Source organism: Hibiscus syriacus, unplaced genomic scaffold (assembly GCF_006381635.1).
Source record: "Hibiscus syriacus cultivar Baekdansim isolate YM2019G1 unplaced genomic scaffold, ASM638163v2 tig00110450_pilon, whole genome shotgun sequence".
NCBI classification, from domain to species: Eukaryota; Viridiplantae; Streptophyta; class Magnoliopsida; order Malvales; family Malvaceae; genus Hibiscus; species Hibiscus syriacus.
In genome coordinates, this window is record NW_024062743.1 from 1,362,275 (window position 1) to 1,383,630 (window position 21,356).

The 21,356-nt window shown below is 35.0% G+C and overlaps 1 pseudogene; it reads right to left on the bottom strand.

Annotated features, from left to right (window-relative positions):
* Positions 1-20,728, bottom strand: part of LOC120126122 — a 35,411-nt pseudogene extending 14,683 nt beyond the window's left edge.
* Between the last annotated feature and the right edge of the window lie 628 nt (positions 20,729-21,356).

Here is a 21,356-nt window from a genome sequence, read left to right on the forward strand (position 1 = left end):
TAGACTTAGTCGAAACGCATAGGCCGGGTCTAGGGGGTTACATTTATTGGTATCATAGCTTTTGGTCTTTAACCCTCGGACTGTGTATGAGTCCACATTGAAAATACAGTTTTGAAATATTTTACAAAACGAGTTACTAAGGCCATGTCACAAAGTTATTAAGATTTTAACTATGTTCGAGACTCCAAGTGCTTATCTAACCTTAAGTTTATCTTCTGTAGTAATCTCGAGATCTACCAAAATGAGTGCTAGACGTGGTCTTCAAACTAGTCGTGGATGAGGTCGAGTGGCTAGATTTGCAGATCCGATTGATGAGATACGAGTAGATCCCCCACCTCCAATAGGTGATCTTGCTCCTACGACCCCAACGAATATGCCACCTACCGATGGTATTGGCATGACTACACCGATCATAGGAGCAACCGATATTGAGTCAGAGTCTACTGGAGTTGCATTGGATGAGAATTTTAGTAGACAGTTTCTGTAGTTAATACAGGGAGCAGTTAGAGCTACTGGTGTTGTATCTGAGGTTCCTATTTCACAGACGTTGATTGCCAATGGAGTTAGAACTTTTGGGGGACAGATTGGTGGAGCTCCTACTGAAGCTGAGGATTGGCTTCAGGATACAGAGAGACGCATGGATCAGTTGGGTTTGGACTCAACTAAGAGATATCTGGGTGTTGTAGCAATGTTAGATGGTAATGCCTACACTTGGTGGGAGTCAGTGATCAGTAGTGTTCCTACCGATCGTTTGACCTGGAATTTCTTTAAGGATCGCTTTCGGAGTCATTTTCTGGAAGAGCGCTACTTAGCTCAGAGACGACAACAGTTTCAAGACTTGGTTCAGGGAGACATGACTGTTTCTGAGTATGAGATCAAGTTCTTGAAGTTGCTGAAGTATGGATTCAGTATGGTACCTACTGAGAGAGATCGATGTCGTAAATTTGCCCTTGGACTCAGATACGAGCTGCGTAGACAAGTTGTAACCCATCAGGATGAAATATTTGATGTGCTGGTGGGCAGAGCCAAAGATGCTGAAGAGGTGGAGGTTTTAGCTTCTGGTAGAGAGCGTGTTGATCAGGAACGATCTAAAAATTTTTTAGGCCCGATGGAGTCATCAGCACAGTCCGGGAAGAGGACTCGTACTTCAACCCCTCAGAGAAGCAATACACGTTTCAGGCCTGCAGCATCCTCACCGTTAGTTGGCAGTCGAAGCGGTTACTCGTCGTATTATAATGGGCCCCTTTGTGAGTATTGTGGTAAACAACACTCAGGATAGTGTCGTAAGAAGATGGGTCTTTGCTATCAGTGTGGATCTAGTGGTCATTATCGGAGGGATTGTCCTCAGCTAGTTTCGTTTGAGCAGACCACTACCCAAACTCCTGTGCGTTCGTAGACTACAGTACAGACCCCAATTAGAGATTGTAGTCAAGGAAAGACTCAAGGATCAGCGTCCAAGACAGACAGTAGAGCCCGACCTCAGAAAAATAGAGGTCCAACAGCTTCTGAGGCTAGACAGCCAGCTTTGGTTTATGCAACTAGACGTCGTGATGACAGAGATGAGCCTGAGGTTATTGTAGGTACATTTACTATTTATTCTACCCCATACTTTGCATTATTGGACAATGGCTCCACTCACTCCTATGTATCGAGCTCAGTATCTCGAAACCTTCAGATTCCGATTGAGAACACTGAAAATACTGTTACAGTTACAAGTCCAGTAGGACAAGCGGTATTAGTGAATAAAGTATTTCGGCATTGTCCTCTCGAGGTTCAGGGAGAAATTTTTCTCGCTGATCTTATGGAACTTCCTTTAGGGTAGTTCGATCTAATTCTTGGAATGGATTGGTTGAATAAACACAAGGTAAAGCGGGATTGCGAATACAAGCGGGCTACTCTGAAGACTTCAGATGGTCGGACTGTTGTGTTAATTGGTGAACGGCGTGGTTATCTCTCCAATATAGTTTCAGCGATGGAAATTGATCGTATGATCCGGAAGGGATATGAGACCTTCGTTGCTTGTATTTTGAACACCAAAGGTGCATTGTCCACGATCGAGGAGATTCGTACAGTTAGCGAGTTTCTTGATGTTTTTCCGGAGGAGTTGCCTGGGTTACCTCCTGACAGAGAGGTAGAGTTCGAGATTGAGACTTATCCGGGATCTTCACCTATTTCTATGGCACCTTATCGTATGGATCCAAAGGAACTTAAGGAGTTGAAAGTCCAATTGCAAGAATTATTCGATCGAGGATTTATCCGACATAGTACTTCACCATGGGGAGCTCCAGTTCTATTTGTGAAAAAGAAGGATGGGTCGCTAAGATTATGTATTGACTATCGGAAATTGAACAAGATGACGGTCAAGAATAAATACCCATTACCCAGGATTGATGACTTATTTGATCAATTGCGAGGAGCTACTGTATTCTCTAAGATTGATCTTCGTTCGGGGTATTATCAATTGAAAGTTAAAGGATCTGATGTTGCAAAAACGGCCATTCGCACTAGATATGGTCATTATGAATTTTTAGTGATGCCTTTTGGTTTGACGAACGCTCCTGCAGCTTTCATGGATTTCATGAATCGGGTGTTCCGACCATATTTGGATCAATTTGTGGTGGTCTTCATTGACGATATTCTGATCTATTCTCATACTGAGGCAGAGCATGACGAGCATTTGAAGATCGTTCTGCGGACTTTGAGAGAGCATCGTCTATATGCCAAACTAAGCAAGTGTGAGTTTTGGCTTCAAGAAGTTTCGTTTCTGGGGCATATTATTTCTGCGCGAGGTGTTCAGGTCGATCCCAGCAAGATAGAGGCTATTATGAATTGGAAACGACCTAAGAACGTATCTGAGATCCGCAGTTTCTTGGGCTTGGCTGGTTATTATCGACGTTTTGTTGAGGGCTTCTCGATCATTGCTTCTCCTTTGACAAAGTTGTTAAGGAAGAATGTGCCGTTTGACTGGGGCGAGGCACAACAGGAGAGCTTTGAGAAATTAAAGGCGGTTTTGACTCAAGCACCAGTGTTGATTCAACCAGAGTCCGGGAAGGATTTTACAGTGTATAGTGATGCTTCACATTCAGGACTTGGTTGTGTTTTAATGCAGGAAAGTAAGGTGGTGGCTTATGCATCCCGTCAGCTGCGGCCGCATGAGAGTAACTATCCTACTCACGATTTAGAGTTGGCAGCAGTAATTTTTGCCTTGAAGATTTGGAGACACTATCTTTATGGAGAGAAGTGTTACATTTTCACGGATCATAAGAGCTTAAAGTATCTTCTGACCTAGAAGGAACTTAATTTGAGACAGCGTCGCTGGTTAGAGCTTCTAAAGGATTATGATTGCGTGATTGATTACCACCCTGGTAAAGCTAACATTATAGCGGATGCTTTGAGTCGAAAGACGGTATCGGAGTTGAGGTCTTTAATGGCCAAGATGAATTTATATGACGATGGCACTTTGTTAGCAGAATTGCAAGTTAAGCCGACCTTGGTTGATGAGATCAAAGCTAAGCAGCCCCTTGATAGCTCCTTGCTTTCCATCTTTGAGCAAGTAGAGCAGGGGACAAACTCAGATTACGCAATTGATCAGGATGAAGTTTTATGCTTTAAAGGTAGATATTGTGTGCCTGATGATGCTGAGTTGAGGCAGACTATCCTTACTGAGGCTCATAGTAGTCCATATGCTATGCACCCCGGAGGAGATAAGATGTACCGGAATTTGAGAGAGAGGTATCATTGGATTGGGATGAAGAAAGACATATCTGACTTTGTGGCTAGGTGTTTGACTTGTCAGCAAGTTAACGCAGAACATCAACATCTATCAGGTTTGTTACAGCCTATCAAGATTCTTGAATGGAAATGGGAGCGTATTACTATGGATTTTGTTACTGGCTTGCCTATGACTCCTTCGAAAAAAGATTCAGTTTGGATGATTGTTGACAGACTTACAAAGTCAGCTCACTTCATTCCTGTGCGAGTAAATTATACTTTGGATAAGCTGGCAAGATTGTATATTTCTGAGATTGTCAGATTGCATGGTGTTCCATTATCTATTATTTCTGATCGAGATCCAAGATTTCGAGATTTTGGAAGGCGTTGCATACGGCTTTGGGAACAAGATTGGATTATAGTACATCCTTTCATCCATAAACTGATGGTCAATCTGAGAGAGTAATTCAGATTCTGGAGGATATGTTGCGGGGTTGCGTAATCGATTTTCATGGTAGTTAGGAGAACTTTTTGCCGTTGGATGAATTTGCTTACAATAACAGTTATCATACCAGTATTCGTATGGCACCCTATGAAGCACTCTATGGGCGTAAATGTCGCACTCCGATCTGTTGGACTGAGTTGCGTGATAGGAAAACGTTGGGACCTGAGTTAGTGCGAGAGACGGAGGACACAGTCAGATTAATCCGTGACCATCTGAAAGAGGCATTTGATAGGCAGAAATCTTATGCAGATCAAAGAAGGAAGGATATACAGTTTGAGGTGGGAGATCAGGTCTTTTTGAAAGTTTCACCCTGGAAGAAAGTATTGAGATTCGGGCGTAAGGGTAAATTGAGTCCAAGATTTATTGGACCATTTCGTATCTTGAAGAGGGTAGGACCTGTTGCATATCAGCTTGAGTTGCCTTCTGAGCTAAGTCGTATTCATGATGTCTTTCATGTATCAATGTTGAGGAGATACCGTCCAGATCCAGGTCACATTATTCAGGTTGAAGAAGTAGAGCTGAGACCTGATTTGTCATATGAAGAGGAGCCCACTCAGATCTTAGAGAGATATGAACAAGTTCTTCGGAATAGGCGAATTCCAATGGTCAAAGTTCAGTGGAGTAATCGAGGCCCCTCAAAGCTACTTGGGAGACATTGGAGTCAATGGAGGCTCAGTTTCCTCAACTATTCTCATAAGGTAAATTTCGAGGACGAAATTTCTTGTAGAGGGGGAGAATTGTAACAACCCGACTATTTACAAAATAATATTAATTGAAATTGGAGGTAAATTGTGAAAATGGGTGAAATTAAGTGACTAAAGTATAATTTATGAAAACTTGTATGCCATTTTCGAAGTAAAAGAAATTCAGGGACCAAGCCCTGAATTTCCCCTAAAAGTGTCGGCAGGTTTGGTTATAACTTAATGTGTTCAATCAGAAAACACAAAAGCTTTTCTTAAACTTTCACTCCTCCCGCACCTCGACTTTCAAGTCCGATTCCGATGCCGTTCGACATCCGATCGTCAAATTGAAACCACCATCGTGTTCGTTATCGAGTCAAGAACAATCCCCTTAAATTAATTGAAGCGAAACGCTGCTAAACTTCGGGAATTTCAAGTCAAAGCATCGACGTTTTTTTTAGCTCTATCGCCGAGAAAATCTCAAATTCACCGCCGATCGTTGCTCAGTTTACGACACCTCCTGCACCATCGTGTTCCTTGTGTCGTTTCGAGTCCACCAGTGTCAACCTTGTTCGCCGTCGACGGCGGCGCGTGAGGAGGTGGTGCAGTCAAAGATTCGGCCGATTTGAAATCGAGCTCTCCGCCGTTCAAAAATTTGAACCGATCATTGTAAGTATCTCGAAATCGCTCAAAATAATTTTTAGAAATTTTTCCGGGATTTTTAGGGCCCCGGAGGACGCCTCACGCTCCACACGCGCCGTCGTAGGGAGAGTGACTGTTGACCCGACCGACCGACCCGACGCGACCCGACCGTTGACCCGACCTGACGCGACCCGACCGTTGACCGTTGACCGTTGACTTTAGACTTTCTTTGACCAAAACTTAAAATGGCTTTGACCGAGCATTAAACGACCGTTAATCTTTTCCGAGTATACCTATCCTGATAGTTTTCGACGTGCCGAATCCGTTTCCGCTGTCCTTTTCGTTAAATTCGAACCTGAAGGCCTCCAAATCGACGGTCAAAGTGGTTGACTTTGACTTTGACCAAGAATCTGAATTTTTGAAAAGTCATACTTTATGTTTGTCGACGTCCTGATTCCGATTCCGCAATCCGTTTGGCCAAATTCAGACTCGAAATACCCCAAATTGATAGTCAAACCCGAAAAATGCTTATATACTTAAGAAGTCTAGTTTTGAACAATTAAATAGGATTTGGGACTGATAGATTATTATTGTTTGAAGGTACAAGAAACTCTCCGGGATCGTTCGACAGCTCGACCCAGCTCTTCTAGATCAGTTAAACCACGTGTGCCATTATTCACGCGTTCGAAAACTGTAGCAGAGCGTGGTGAAACTAGCAATCAGTAGATTTGCTATTTGAACCTATTGTTGAGGTGTGTTCCCTACTTATTACTGAACTGTTTTATTGGTTTTAATATGTGGTACACCGAATTCATTGGTTATTGTTTTATGGATGCACCAATTTTATGTGACAATTTATGGAATATGGCTGCTATCTAATTTTTGTTTTGAAATGGTATATGATTACCATGTTTTTGGATTTATGGAATTTATGTCAAGGTGCAATTGAATTTTGGAATTGAATTACGATGGAATAGCTCTGATCAAGCTAAATGGGCCTAATGTGACTCTTGAGGGCCCCAAGATGTTTCATTAGGTTGGCTTTCCTTTGCTGTGTGCTTAGGGTAAGCTATATGGACTTATTGACTTGGGCTTAAGGATACAAGCTTCAGAGCCTATCCTTAAGTCGGCTTTCTGTTTGCTATGTGCATAAAGTAAGCTATATGGAAAATAATTTTGGGAACTACTGATGGTGTACCAGAAAAGGGTTTAAACTATGATTTTCAAAAGTTAAACTCTTTTACGAATTTGTGAGATTACTGGACTATGATTTGTACCTATTGTGATTTTATGGAAATGTTGGGACACACTGAGCCTAGCTCACCTTTTGAAAATGTTTTCCCCCTTTCAGATACTGTTGGTTAGATACCTCGGTTCGAGCACTTGGAGGATCAACATATCTCTTGAAGTAAATCAGATTGTAATGTTTTTATCTTGCAAGTTGACTTTATTTTGGTGACATGGACCTTATTTTAAAATATCAGATTTTATAATGATGACTCTTTTGCTATTACTGCTCGGTTTATTGTGATTTTGAATTTGAAGACATGTTTTAAATTAAATTATTATTTATTGGTACTATATTTACGGGTTGGATTTTGATAGTATAATTTGTTTATAATTTCATGTTATTTATAATGTGATTTTATATTGATGGAATAATGGTTTCAGGAAAATGTCTTTAATAATCATAATGTGATCCACTAGACTTAGTCGAAACGCATAGGTCGGGTCTAGGGGGTTACACATACATATATATTATGGTTAAGCATGTAACATCTAGCATTAAATCTAAACTAGAAAATTGAAAATCAATAATACATGGAAGTTCATAACTATTCTCGTTTAAGAAAAACAACAAAATAAGTTGGATTCAAGCTAATTAATAGTCAAGTTAAGACATTTCCTCAATACAAACAGAAAAATGCAGATTCCCCAGAATTTTGCATGCATTCAAAAGAAGAAAACAACAAACAAATTGAAAATTAGAAACAAACACAAGCATGGGACTAAAACTAATAAGCTAATAACTTTTCTCACGTAAAAGAAAACAACACAACTAAATCAACAATATATTGTGGTTCAAGAAAATTGATAGTTAAGACTTTCCCTCAATCCCAAACAGAAAAAAATGTAAATTCCCCAGAATTTTGCATGCATTCAAAAGAAGAAAACAACCAACAAATTGAAAACCAACAACACACACAAGCATGGGACTTAAACTTATAAATCAATAACTTTGCTCGTGCAACAGAAATCAATTAGCATGGGACTTAAACTTATAAATCAATAACAAATTGAAAGTGCATCAAAACTAAAAGAACCCAGATTACGAAGTATGTTATTGGTGCAAACGCGAGTCCTCCGAAGAAACCGAGAAGACCACCGAAGAACGGAAAGTAATCCCGAAGAACATCGTTATTGCTGCAATGAAAATATGTGATGCATGAACTTATGTTCAAGTAGGTTGAAAGAATCAAAGAGTTTTGGTTTTACTTACCAACATAAGAATTGTGAACAATGAATCGGAGCATTTGGGAAGGTGCGAACAATGAATCGAGGGGGGAATGATGAAAATAATGGGGGAAATAAAAAGACGACTTGTACAAATGACACACAATTAAAAGTGTACTCCGTGTTTTTGCAATTTTTTTAGATTATGACTATTACATATGACACACATTATTGTAAGTCATAAATCGTTTATATTTTAAAAAATATGACATTTTTTATGACACACATTTTTTGCAAGTCATAAATTAGCGTGTGTCATCATTCGTGTGTCATTAAAGGTATATTTTCTTGTAGTGTCACTCTTTAATACCAACAATTCTTGACCATATATCATCTGCAGAATCACCGCTGAATAGATCTTAAGTAGACAAACATATATTCCAATGGTCTTTATTTTATTTATACATTGTAACAATATCAAGAATTCTTGACGTACTTTAATTCATGGTTCATAACCCATAGGGACAATACAACATATAAGATCGCCAGTGTTTCCAGACTTATCCAAGTTATTCACTTAATTCAAGGTCATCGGGGTACTTAATTCGATTACTATTTAAATTTATCTTGGTCGCTTAGGAGTTCCTTGAGTAATTCGGTCGTTTTCGCAAATTCAAATACATACAATACTTCTATTCTATTTCACTTGGTCAAATAATATAGTTATATTGGTATTCGAGGTTGATTTATTCATTTCGGAGCTTGAGACATTAGTTATTATAGGGCTTGGATATACTTTAGGGGCATTTTGATAAATGTAATATAGACCTGAAATATAAATCGATGATTTTAAGGGTCAAGTGAATCAAGATATGAGTTCTTAGGTTATCTCCATTATCATATACATCCATATTGCTTTTTACTCTTTAAGGGTATTATCGTAATTTCATTCAATTCCGTCAGTGACATTACTTCGGATAACTTAGGAATTAAAGTATTCCAGTTCCATTAAAGTTCAAAGTATCTCAGGTCGAACAAGCGGGTCGGGCAGGCCCTATTCCAAAAATTTCCTTGGACTCAAAACAAGCCCCGCGCGCATCCGGCGGCACGTGGGAGCTCGTGACAACGACGGCGGTTCGGGCCGGACGACCGAACACTCCCTGTTCGATCCCAACATCCAATTCATAAAAAATTAATCCAACATCTATTGTTAAATACCAAAACCAACCGAAAAAATGACCCAACTTATATATAGAGAAGAATATTATTGAAATTATCCCTAAACATAAAGGTATATTTATATTATTTTTGGTCGGATTGGATCGATTATTTTTCACCCTAAACTCAAGTCAATCCAAACTCATAATCTTTTAAGATAACCCAACCTGATAGGGTCTAGTTGGGTTGGGAACCCGTGTCTATCCCTAATAAAGAATTCATGCATACATGGACAAACTCATGATTTTATGTAAGAGGGGAGAGATTTATAAAACTTTTAGGAGAGCGAATTTATAAAATTTTAGAGGACGAAAATATTTTCAATTAAAAACAAAATGAAATTACCTAAAATTTATAAGAATTTAAAATTTTTAGGAGTAGATAATTGTCGGTTCTCCTTCTATCCACCCCGTCGTAAACCCATGTTATTCATATGTGTACTGATCTTTACCTAATAGCGTAATCATGTCCAACACATTCAAGCGTTTTGATATGAAATAAGCGAGAGAAGTTTCCCATCAGATGGATGGAGAAGGGAGATCCACCGATGCTTTGGTCGATTTCAGCCCATCCCTTCGCCCTGTGAGTACGGGATAAGAAGGTGCTCCTGCCTACTGATACGTACCAACAAAAAATAACGTCCGAAATTTATATGAATGTGACATTTTAAATTCGATGATGACTTGTAAAATATATGAATACGGTATAATATAAGATCATGGTTTTCAGAACCGGACCGGTTAGCGAACCGGTCATGCTATCGGTTCACTGATTCAACCGGTCGAACCGGTCCGACCGGTCGGAAGAACCGAACGACATCATAATTACTTAAAAAATTAAATAAAAATACCAAAAATATTTAATAAAAAATAATTTTTTATATCACAAGTCATATTCAAAGCAAGTCATAACATATATAAGTTAAAAACCATAAAATCAAGTGAAACAAAATGATTCAAATTAACTACAACATAATATTTAAGGTAAAACATATTAAATAATAAATATAATTATATAACTATAATTAAAAAATAAATTTGGGGTTAAAAAATCATAACAAAATGATATTGTTTGGTTTAATTTTTTTTTAAACAATCTCACATGGTTATGAAACATAGAAGAGCATCCCAAAAGTCTAAAGAGAAAATATGAGAACAAAACAATCTCACATTGCTAAGAAACATAGAAGATCATCACAACTAACTTCTATAAATAATAGAGGTAATTTGGCATTCAAAATCATAGAGCCTTTTGGTGAGCATTGAGTGAATTATTCTTTCACTTCAATCAAGCTCGAATTTTAGGCTTCAATCGAGCTTCTAAATTTTTTTTGAGTTCAAGCCTTTTTGAGTTCAAGTTTCAATATTATATTTCGAGTTTGAGTTGAACTTGATAAATTTTAGCTTGTGAGTTTGAGTTGAGTTGAGCTTACTTTTAAAGTTTTCAAGTTCGAGTCGAGCTCAGCAATACTCGAGTTCGACTTGGCTCGTTTAACAAACGACGTTGTTTGGTTTAATTTAAAAAAATATTCCCGGTTTTTTTCGGTTTTCAGCCAGTCCGATTCGAACGGTTCAACGGTTCAGGCCGGTTCACTAGTAGCGGTTCAACCGGTTTAGATTGAACCGGACTAAGCAACAATTCCCGGTTGAACCGGCCAGTCCGGTCCGGTTTTCAAAACAGAGTAAGATGGTGCTTTTGTTTTATTGATACCAAATGAACAGCATTTCTGGTGGCGAGGCTAAGAATGTCGGCACATGAGACGACCCCGGGGCATCGAGATTCAAGCACTGTCTTGATCTTGTCGATAAGCACGAACCCTCCCAGTCATCGGTTCTGTGGTGCCAACTTCTCCGAATCCGCCCCATCTAAGAGGATTGAAGCATCGCACCCCTAACAATTTCCAACAACAACATGATTTTCCAATTGCCTCTTTCAGTTCATCCATGATGGATGTTGTAACTCTAAAGAAAAACAAAATATAAGGAAAAAGAAGAGAATACATACATTTACTAAACAATCCGATTACTGCAACCAAAGAAGCTTAGGTGCAATAGTTTTATCCCTCTTATAGAACAACTCCACTTGGTGCCGAATATAAATTTCTTCATCATTACATGTATTATGCACTTTATAGTAATGCCAAACCAGCTTCATCGGCTTCTGCAGCGACGATGCCGCCTCGATGTGGATGACATATGTCATGCACCACAAACTCAGTAACGCAAGAGCAAAAACAGGGAACCGAACCTAAACCCGAACCCGAAACTTTCTCTTCTCATATTCTCCCTTTTAGCTCTCACTTTAAAACATAAACCCTAGCCAAGCTTGTACATCTCACAGCATGGGGTAAAGCTTATATAGAGTCGATTTTTTCGACTTGCCACACGTCTTCCCCAACAGTGCCGAGTCGGATCAATTAGGGAAAAATATATATTTTTTGATCTTATAGAAATTCGAGCCCTTGTATTAGGCATCGTATGAGTGAAGCAAATGTGGTTGTTCACATGCAATAAGGTGTTTTAAGTATTCTCTACTTTATGTTGTTTGTGACTTGTGAGAAAACTAAGTCGGTAGCATGGAACGCGAGTGCCTGTGATTTTAGAATTGGTTCTAGGCTTTATTTGATTTAATTAGTAATAAATTTTTTGTGATCCAAAAACTTTTTATGTATCCAAAGTTTATTTCAAAGAAAAATAAAAATTACTCTCTAACCAATGCTAAGAATATAAAATGCTGGGTACAATTTTTACTAATTTAATAATACGTTCAAAGCTCAAATTTTGATGCATTTTGAGCTTTTTGTTATATGATGGGATGGAGAGAAGATGCTGCATTAATTATTTCATTGTAATTATCATAGGATTTTATTGATGTCTTTTAAAAAAATGATTCTATTGATGATGTTAATCGTACCATCCTAAATTTTTATGCTATATTCTACTTTAAATTGTTATTTAAATGATATTTCAATACATCAGATATTAAATCTATTATTAGACAAAATTAATGATGTTTATCAGATGAGGTATGAAATGTTATTTTAGTGGTAGAAGTATTAAAATCAAGGTTAAAGACTAAATTATAAAGAATATATAAAGTATGAGGGTTTAGGACTCAATTTGATAATATTGTCCCCAAACTTACCAACAAATAAAAGTTACAGATTTTAGTCCTTATATGATAGATAATAATAATAATAATATGACTTTTGAATTTATACGGTCCAAATTGTACAACTTGAAAAGATTTAAAATTAAATTAAAAGTTGAAATTTGATATTCAAAATGTAATTAATGGATACAAATTCCATTAGTTACGAATAAGAGATGATTACAAGGAAAAGTTAAAGAATAAAAATGAAGATATTTTTAAAATAAAAAATAGGGTTTGTACTGGTAATGTGTACTAACTAAATGAAATATATATTTTCTTTTTTCTAGATATTTATAGGAGAATGCTAAAAAAAGAAGAGAATAATTTTTTAGAACTCCTCCATTTTATAAGCGCAGGGAGAAAGGAAGAGAGAAAGGAAGACAGAAAGGAAGACAGAAAGGAAGAGAGGAAAATAATGATTTTGAGTAAGTTTATATATATATATATATATATACTAAAAATGAAATATTTAGAAGGCTAAAGTGTTGAAGAAAATAAAGATAAAAAGTTTATATTTTTATTTTTTTCATAATAAGTTATAAAATATTGAATTGTGATAAGTTAATATTTAATTTTATACGATATGATTTATAAAATTATGTTTATTATAAGTAAGAAGTTAAATTAAATTACGTTATAAATATTGAAACTGTTCATAATATTACCAATCTAAATGTGTTGTAAATGAAATCTGTAAAATTATTCATAATATTATTAATGTAAATGTGTTACATGAAATTTTTGGAAATGTTCATAATGTTACTAGAGTAAATATGAGATATATATACGTTTGTGAATTTTCTTCACTATGTCGGTGTAAATATGTATTATATAAAAATTTTAAAATGTTTTTAACTATACCAGTATAGGTATGTGTACGTGAAATCTTTGATTATGTTTATATTTATGCTAATAAATTGGTATAGGTATGTGCATGTGAAATCGATGAATATGTTTATATTTTTGCTATTATAAGTATGCGACTTGTGAATTGTGAAATCTTAGAAAATACTTATATTTATACTCATATAAGCATGCATTATAAGCATGCATTATTTGAAATCTGTAGAAATATCTTTATATGGATGAAAATGATAATGAAATTTTGAAAACATGCATGATATGAATATATGGTGATTAAAGCATACTTAAAACATGTTCATGATATATGAAAGTGCGCTTTATGAACAATTATGATCATATGGATATAACCATGAAAGTATGTATGTAAATAACATGAAATATAAAATTTATTATTGGAACAGTATTGCACTTTGAGGTGATGGTGTAAGGGGGTAAGGGAATTAGGAGAGTGGTGGAGAAATGGAATACAAGATGAAATATAGAACAAAATACAAAATAGAGTGTAGAATGAAATATAGAATTATCCAAAAAAAATAAAGAAATATAGAATATAGTAATGAATGAAGTATATAACATAGTACAAATGGATTATAGTTTCGTGAATCGAGATGGTTCAATGCGTTATATTGTTAAAACAGGTTTGTTATGATAGTTTAACATTGTTTCACACACGATATATGACATATGAATATGAAGTTAGTTAAATGTCACTGCATACATGGTATATGATCATTGTTGCATACATGATATATGATAAACAATATACGATCATTGATTGAATAATTGTTGGATTAAAATCCATAATTATGGGCACATACATATAATGCATATTTTTATCATATAATATGATATAATTTAAGTGATCAATTATGTTATAAAGTCATATGGTATTATAAGTATCATGGAAATAAAAGTGTAGAAACTATTAAAGTTGTATTTATATTTGATGAAGGACAGAGTTATAAGTACATATAATAATTGATTCTTAGATAAATTATATAAAGGGGTTATGATCCCTAGAAAATAGACAATCTTGTACTCTTATCATAATTAAGGGAGTTCTATCTTCTTGGAAGATCACAACCAATGAAAAATTTAAGGGTTTCAACCTATCAATTAATTCATGCACGCTTCCGCATCTAGTATTATTTTTCTTGATGAATGAGTATGATTAAATCCTGATTTTTTTATATTTATTTATGGTTTTGTTCTAAAAAATGGTATCAACACCTCATCATGTTGAATCATTCAGAATCAACTTATTTTAGGGTTTATAATTTTTGCAACTAAAAAATTAATATAATTCTTATAAAATACGATATTATAACTTTTAAGGTTTATTTTTTTGCGGGTTAATATTCCTGATTGTGATTATCAATGGATTAAAATTTTTGTTTTTGTTTGATTGATGAACGACAACCTTTTTAATTGTTTGGTGCATATGTGCATTAATTTTGATGCATAATTCAATTGCTTTTAGATTCCTTGTATGTTTTCTTTTTTAAACTGTTTCAATCTCAGTTTCTTTCAATTTCGTGTGCTTTATTTTCATTTTTATGGAAATATTATGTTTAAAGAATAATTATAAAGTTTCTTCATAGTTTCTGTTAGCAAGAAAGTACAAAATTTCGTAAAATATATTCTTTGTTTATTTCATGATTTTAGCATAATTTAGTATATGGATTTGGATTTTTCATACTACAACAATTACATCTTTTTATCACAATTATTATATATATTTGAATTTGGTATTAAACATATATATTTTTAATAATATGGAAATATATATTTGGTTTTAGTTTTGGTTTCGTGTATCAAGTTTTGGTTTGATTTAGTGAAATAATGATTAAGAAATTCTTGAGGCATTTTTAAAGATTTAAGTTTTCAGTTTCTAGTAATGTCTTTTAGACAATCTTATTATAGGTTACATCGAAAATTATGACTGGGTAAAAAAATTCAGTTTTGGTTTTCAACTATTATGAATTATAGAATATATATTTGATATTGATATATTTGATTCAGTGTGATTAAAGATTTAACTCACTAGTTGTTAGAGTATGCCTAAAGACCAATCATGTGATGATTGTATTGACATATTTTCTTTACCATATTTATTGAATAAAGACATTACTGTTATTTTCTTTTGTTATATTTTTGTGTATTAAATAAACTAAAAGATAATCATATCCATATTCGATTCAGTGTGATTATTATGAAAGGTCTTAGTCTAGTATTATTATGGGCATGGACAATAATAATATGTTTGAGGCTAACATGTTGATTGATGACAATAAGTTGTCATTGACATAGAGATGTTAGAATCAATGCATGAATAAGTTGTTAGAGAACGACAAATTGGATTGAGCCACTATGAGCATATGTCTTGGATTATTATATGACAGACACAACATTTCTCATGGTGATGACTATATGTATGATCCTTGGACTTGAGATCATCATTATCACAACATATATAGTCGTATGTTTTGAAATAGTTACACGTGTTTCTTAACTAGTTTCACTATAAAGACTAATGTTGGACATATGGGTATGAGTGATCAATATAGGATTTGTCATTCCTACATAATTGGAAACATATCAAAGGTCACTTGATTTAGCGAGACTAGAAATGCATGTCCATGCTCGAACAAGTTGATATGAGATAATACAAATTGTTCATTTATTATCGTCTACTCTAGATATCAAGAAAGATTAGATGTGTTATACAAGTGTGACTATTCTAGGACTTGTGCCTATTCTAGATATAAAGGACAAAAGGATATAATACATAATGAAGTTAGTCACGAAGAGGCTATGTCGAATCTTGACTTCGTGTAACTTAGATGGCAATGATACATTGCTAGATGTCACACATTATTTGTAATATTAGAATGGTTATAATAATTACTGCTTATGTTACAGGAACCTATAATTAGAGAGTACGTCTAAGCCCTTGGAATTATGAGAAAGAATTATTTTTGGAGATATGTAACCCGTTTGTAGTCTTTGTAACTTTTGGTATTTATGTTACAAAGATGAGTTGTATAGGGATATTGGGAGAGTGATTTTGGATACTCTGGGTTTTGGTATAGATATCATATTTTAGGATACATATATAATGTATTCAAAGGTTATTTTAGTTTCTTTTTTATTATTCGAATAGTAGCCCTTTGTTTTTTCTTTTTTTTTTATCTTTTCATGTGATTTTTTCTGTTTTTGAATCCCACTAGATTTTTTATTTTCGAATCGAAAACATGGCTTCATCTTTTCCCTAAAAACACTAAGACACACGTATATACATATATATCGAACAAAAAAAACAACCAAAATCGATTTTATTTTATTTATTTTGAGCCTAATCTAAATCCTAGCTAGCCAACAAAAATAACTAATAAAAAAGGTGGTAAATCTATCTTACTGGGGTATCTCGGAGCGTCGCCGGAGTCCATGGGTGCCGAATGATTTTGGAGGGTTTTTGCATGATTCGGGGTTGTTTTGGGAAATTTTAAGCTTCGGGCTAGGTTCGGAGTGGGTAAATATATCTTCAATGAATTTTGAGGTTATTTTAGTGTTTCGACGACCAGTTCGGCGGCCAGAGCTGGACGATGTCAGCCCGCAGTGGGGAGAACAATTTCAATTTTTTTTCTTTTTTCTAGGTTTCGGTTATAATGAATGAAAACAAAAAAAATTTGGCTTATATATAGGAAAACGTTAGGGGTAAATTTCATTTTAAACACTTGCAACTTTGCCATGTTTTTTCATTTTGGTCTATGTAGGGACGAAAATTAATATTTTACCTTTATGATATGCACACTTTATATTTTTGGTTTATTCACTATTTAGTTCATATTATTTTAACGCATTTTTGCATTTTAGTCTTGTAGGGATTGTTTTGAGATTTAACCTTTTTATGCCTGATTTTTTTTATTTTTTAGGGTTAATGTCCTTTAGGACCCTGTAAGTTAGGCGTGTTTTTACATTTAGTCATGCTTAGTGACTCTTTAATTTTTTTTAAAAAATTCATTGATTGATTCTGTAATTTTTTCTTTTTTATTTAACAGTTTATTTTTTAGGCCTAAATAAATGGCATAATTTCTTTTAGGTCACTGCAGTTTACGCGTGTTTTGTAGTTTAGTCACTAGTCTTTTTTTTTTATTTGTTTCAAATTAGGCTTTAAATTTTAAATTTATTTTAGCCCCTTTGTATGTTTAATTGTAGTCTAGTAATTTAAAATTTATGCAATTAGGTCCTTGTACTTGTGTTTATTTTATTTTTTATTCTATTATGTTTTTACAGTTTTTTTATTTGTTATTATTGTTATTTTATTATTTTAATTATGTTTATTAATTGTTTTAATATTTCATAGCTTTATTTCTTAGATTTAGTTTTAAATTATATTAGCATTCGAATCAAGCTTTGCAATTAGGCTCACACTCTAGCTTAATTAGGGAGCAATTTGAGTCGAGTTTTCGCATGAGATGCCTGATTACTCGAATCGATTGCTCGATTCTAAAATTGATTAATAATTAATTTTTTCAAACCTTTAGGTTTAATAATTTAGATAAAAATTATCTTTTAAATTAGTCCTCAACTTTAGAAATTGTTAATTTAGGTCCTTAAGCTTTTAAATCTTTTAGAACTCGATATTTTAAATCTTGCATTTTAATCCCTGAATTTCGATTAGAATTTTATTATTTACATAATTAATTAAGATTAATATTAAAGCCTCTATCTTAGGCTTGATTTCACATTTAGTCCTTTAATTAGGTGAATTCTTAATTTGGTCCTCGCTTTTTCTCGAGGTTTCAATTTAATTATTAGAAGTAATATGTATTAAAATTAATTTAAGGTAATGTTAGAACCTCTACTTTAGGATAGATTTCACGCTAGTCCTTTTAATTTAGGGAATAATTCGAGTTGGCCCTCGCCTAAATACTCGATGGACATCTTGATTATTCAATTCGATAATCGATTAAAATCAAATAGGATTAATATTAGAGCCTACATTTTTAAGTTTGGGCCAATAGTTTCCTTTAATTTCATAATTTGACACTTAAGCTAGAAAAGGCCTTTAATTTACCTTAGCTTAATTAGGATTAAATAAAAATTTTTTGATTGCATCCGTAATGATTTTCCACATTTAAGCTTGAGAGCAAATGCTATCGGTCTCAATAAACGAATACCCATTTCAACTTTGCATCCATAATGATTTTAAAATTAAATAAAGATCGAACTCAAAACTACCAATTTTAAATATAGGGTAATCAACTAGGTACCAATTTTTGGGTACTTGTGGGGGTGCTAATCCTTCCCCACACATAACTGACTCCCGAACCCGATTTCAGGATTTTCACAGACCTTAAAACTTGGTATTTTAATAAAAATAAAATAGTTTATTAAAATCACCCAGTTTTCATGGTGTCCCAATCGCACCTTAAATGATTGGTGGTGACTCCTCACATTTCAAAGAATCTTTTCAAAGTGAAAACCCTCGAGTCGGTTGTTTTTCCCAGCCATGGTGAAAAACCGTGTCGATAGCTTGGCGACTCCACTAGGGACTTTTGTTTTTAAAATAAATTGAGAGTCGAGCCACGAGTTGGTTACCTATATTTATTATTTTGGAAATTACGAGTTTGATCTTATTTAATTTACGGTTTTTTATGTTCTTTCAAACGAAAAAATAGATTTTCTCTCTGGTTGAAGCTTACACTTTCGTGAAATTATTTAAGACTGTTGTATATCATATCTCTAAACCCGAGCTTAAACCCAGTTTACCTAAGTAGAGAGAAACGTCACACCTCATAAGAAGCATTAGGTTTTCTTGTGTTCGTCTGATAAAGTATCTCTGGAAAGCATCCTAAATATCCTATCCGGATATCAAATATGAGGTACACTTTTAGTGGTGTGATCCCCTGAGCCGAATCCAATTCGCAAGTCTGTAATGGGCCAGAATCGGAGTCAACCTTAGTAGGTTGTGAATATGGCTTGGGAACCCTTTGCTAAAGCTCAGCCTCATATAGAGAACTTAGTAAACCTACCCCGCTAGATCCATGTGGACAAATGTCCGCGAATTGTGACTACTATATATGATCGTAAAAATATGTTCAAGTATACACAATCGAAAAAGTAATACAGTGACGAGTGAGTATCGTATCCACATGGATTGGAGGAAATTGATAAGTTCAATCAAAGCAATTAATTACTTTACCTAAGTATAGTTAGTGATGATATATACAAATGAGAATGTTGTGGCAAGATGAAATGAATGTTGAGGAAATGGTTTGATGGTGTGTTGTGAAGACAAATGAAGATGTTGTGGCAAAGTATATTGTGTTCGGTGCAAACAAATGAAAATGTAAAGGCAAAACAAAATGTAAATATTGGATGTGATTATCAGGACTTTAAACTCCTTACACGACAAGCTACTATGGAAATGAATGATAGGAGTCACTTAGGAAATTTAAGTCTACTCCTCATAATGGTCTAACTTCTATGCCTTATATGCCCGATAGAGTTTACTAAGAGTGTCCTATGCTATCTCCACTTAAGGGACTCGACAGGTTGAAAATGGTATGGAAAACCTATTGGCGTTAGCTTAATACATGTATCCTATTTGTCCAAATAACAGGATATGCCACGGCAATACCTTTTAGCGGCAACACTAACATCTAACCTCTCGATCACATACTACTCCTTTTAGTCGGCTGAAATCCTAACCTTATCTCTAAGGGCGGATTATGCTTATTAACTACCTAGAACCCTTTGCTTATGTGGTTCTTCCCTAATTTCTCTCGAACACTAAGGATCTGCTACTTAGTCATTCTCTCGAACACTAAGCAATTTCATAAGGAATGGTTACTCTCACAACTCCTACAACCTTAAGGCATTAAACTTCATAAACAAAATAGATAACAACATACAAAAACAACCATTCATTAAAGTAAAACTTAAATATCCAAAATGAACTCCCACCAAATAAGACTAGTTCATGGTGGAGTTCGAGTGTTTCAAGCATAAAGCAAGAAGTTAATTCATTCCATACAACCCAAGTGATATAAATGAAAGTAAGCAACAAAGGAATGAGGAAAAGCCTTTGACGTGCACTGTCAGAGCTTCCATCGGCCACCACGGACTGCCTCAGCTCGCTAGCTCCCCTCGGACACCTAACACGCCACTCCCTGTAGCTTGTTATAGGAGGAATGCCACAAGTCAAATAGGATATGTAGAGAAATGAGAGACATTTTTCCTCCGAATTTTATAGCTTAAGGTGGCGTGTGTAAAGTCTTTTTTTCATGGTGGTTTCATCTCCTATTTATAGGGGAGAATAAACCTAGGATTTTATGTTAAAATTGATATGATAACCCAAACAATCTTCATTCACTTGAGGGGGTGAGCAGATTTGGCAGTGGTCCCCTCCAGGCAGCTAGTTTAGTACCCAACAAGATCAGGCTACAGTAGGGCGTGGTCCAGTAGAATCAGCAGCAGCAGCGCGTGGTCCCATCCAAGCTGATGTCTTTTCTCGGGTGATTGGTGGTAGAGGACACGTGAAGATAGGGACAGTTGACTCTGAAAAAAAACTTTTTTCGTCTTGTTCACTATCGATATGCCAATCAATTTGGAATTTGCATTCTTCTTAGTAGTCTCATCATGTCATGGCACTTCCCTTTTTCTTATCCTTGCTCCCAAATCCTGCACATCACCAAACAAGCACCTTCCCATAACGCAACACCAATTACAAAATAAAATACCGCGATAAACATATTTCTACCATATGCAACTATATGATCCTAAATGCATCTATATGATCCTATATGGGCTCTTAGACAGTCAATAATTTAAGTGAAAAGGTCCCAAATCTGACCTTTTTAAGGAGTTATCACCCCCCCAAACTTAAGCTATTGATTATCTTCAAGCAATGGATAGTATTAAGCAAAATAAAAATAACATCGCAAATTCAGAAGTAGAATAGTTATATGGGATAGAATTTCATCCCTCAGAACATTTGGCTTCAACATGCTAGACTAGTTTAAGAAATCAAGCACTTCCCCTAGGGCAAGATCCTTTGTGTGAGTGTGTGCGTGTTTGTATCAAGTTCATGCTTAACAAATCTATAAATTTTTTAAAAAGCA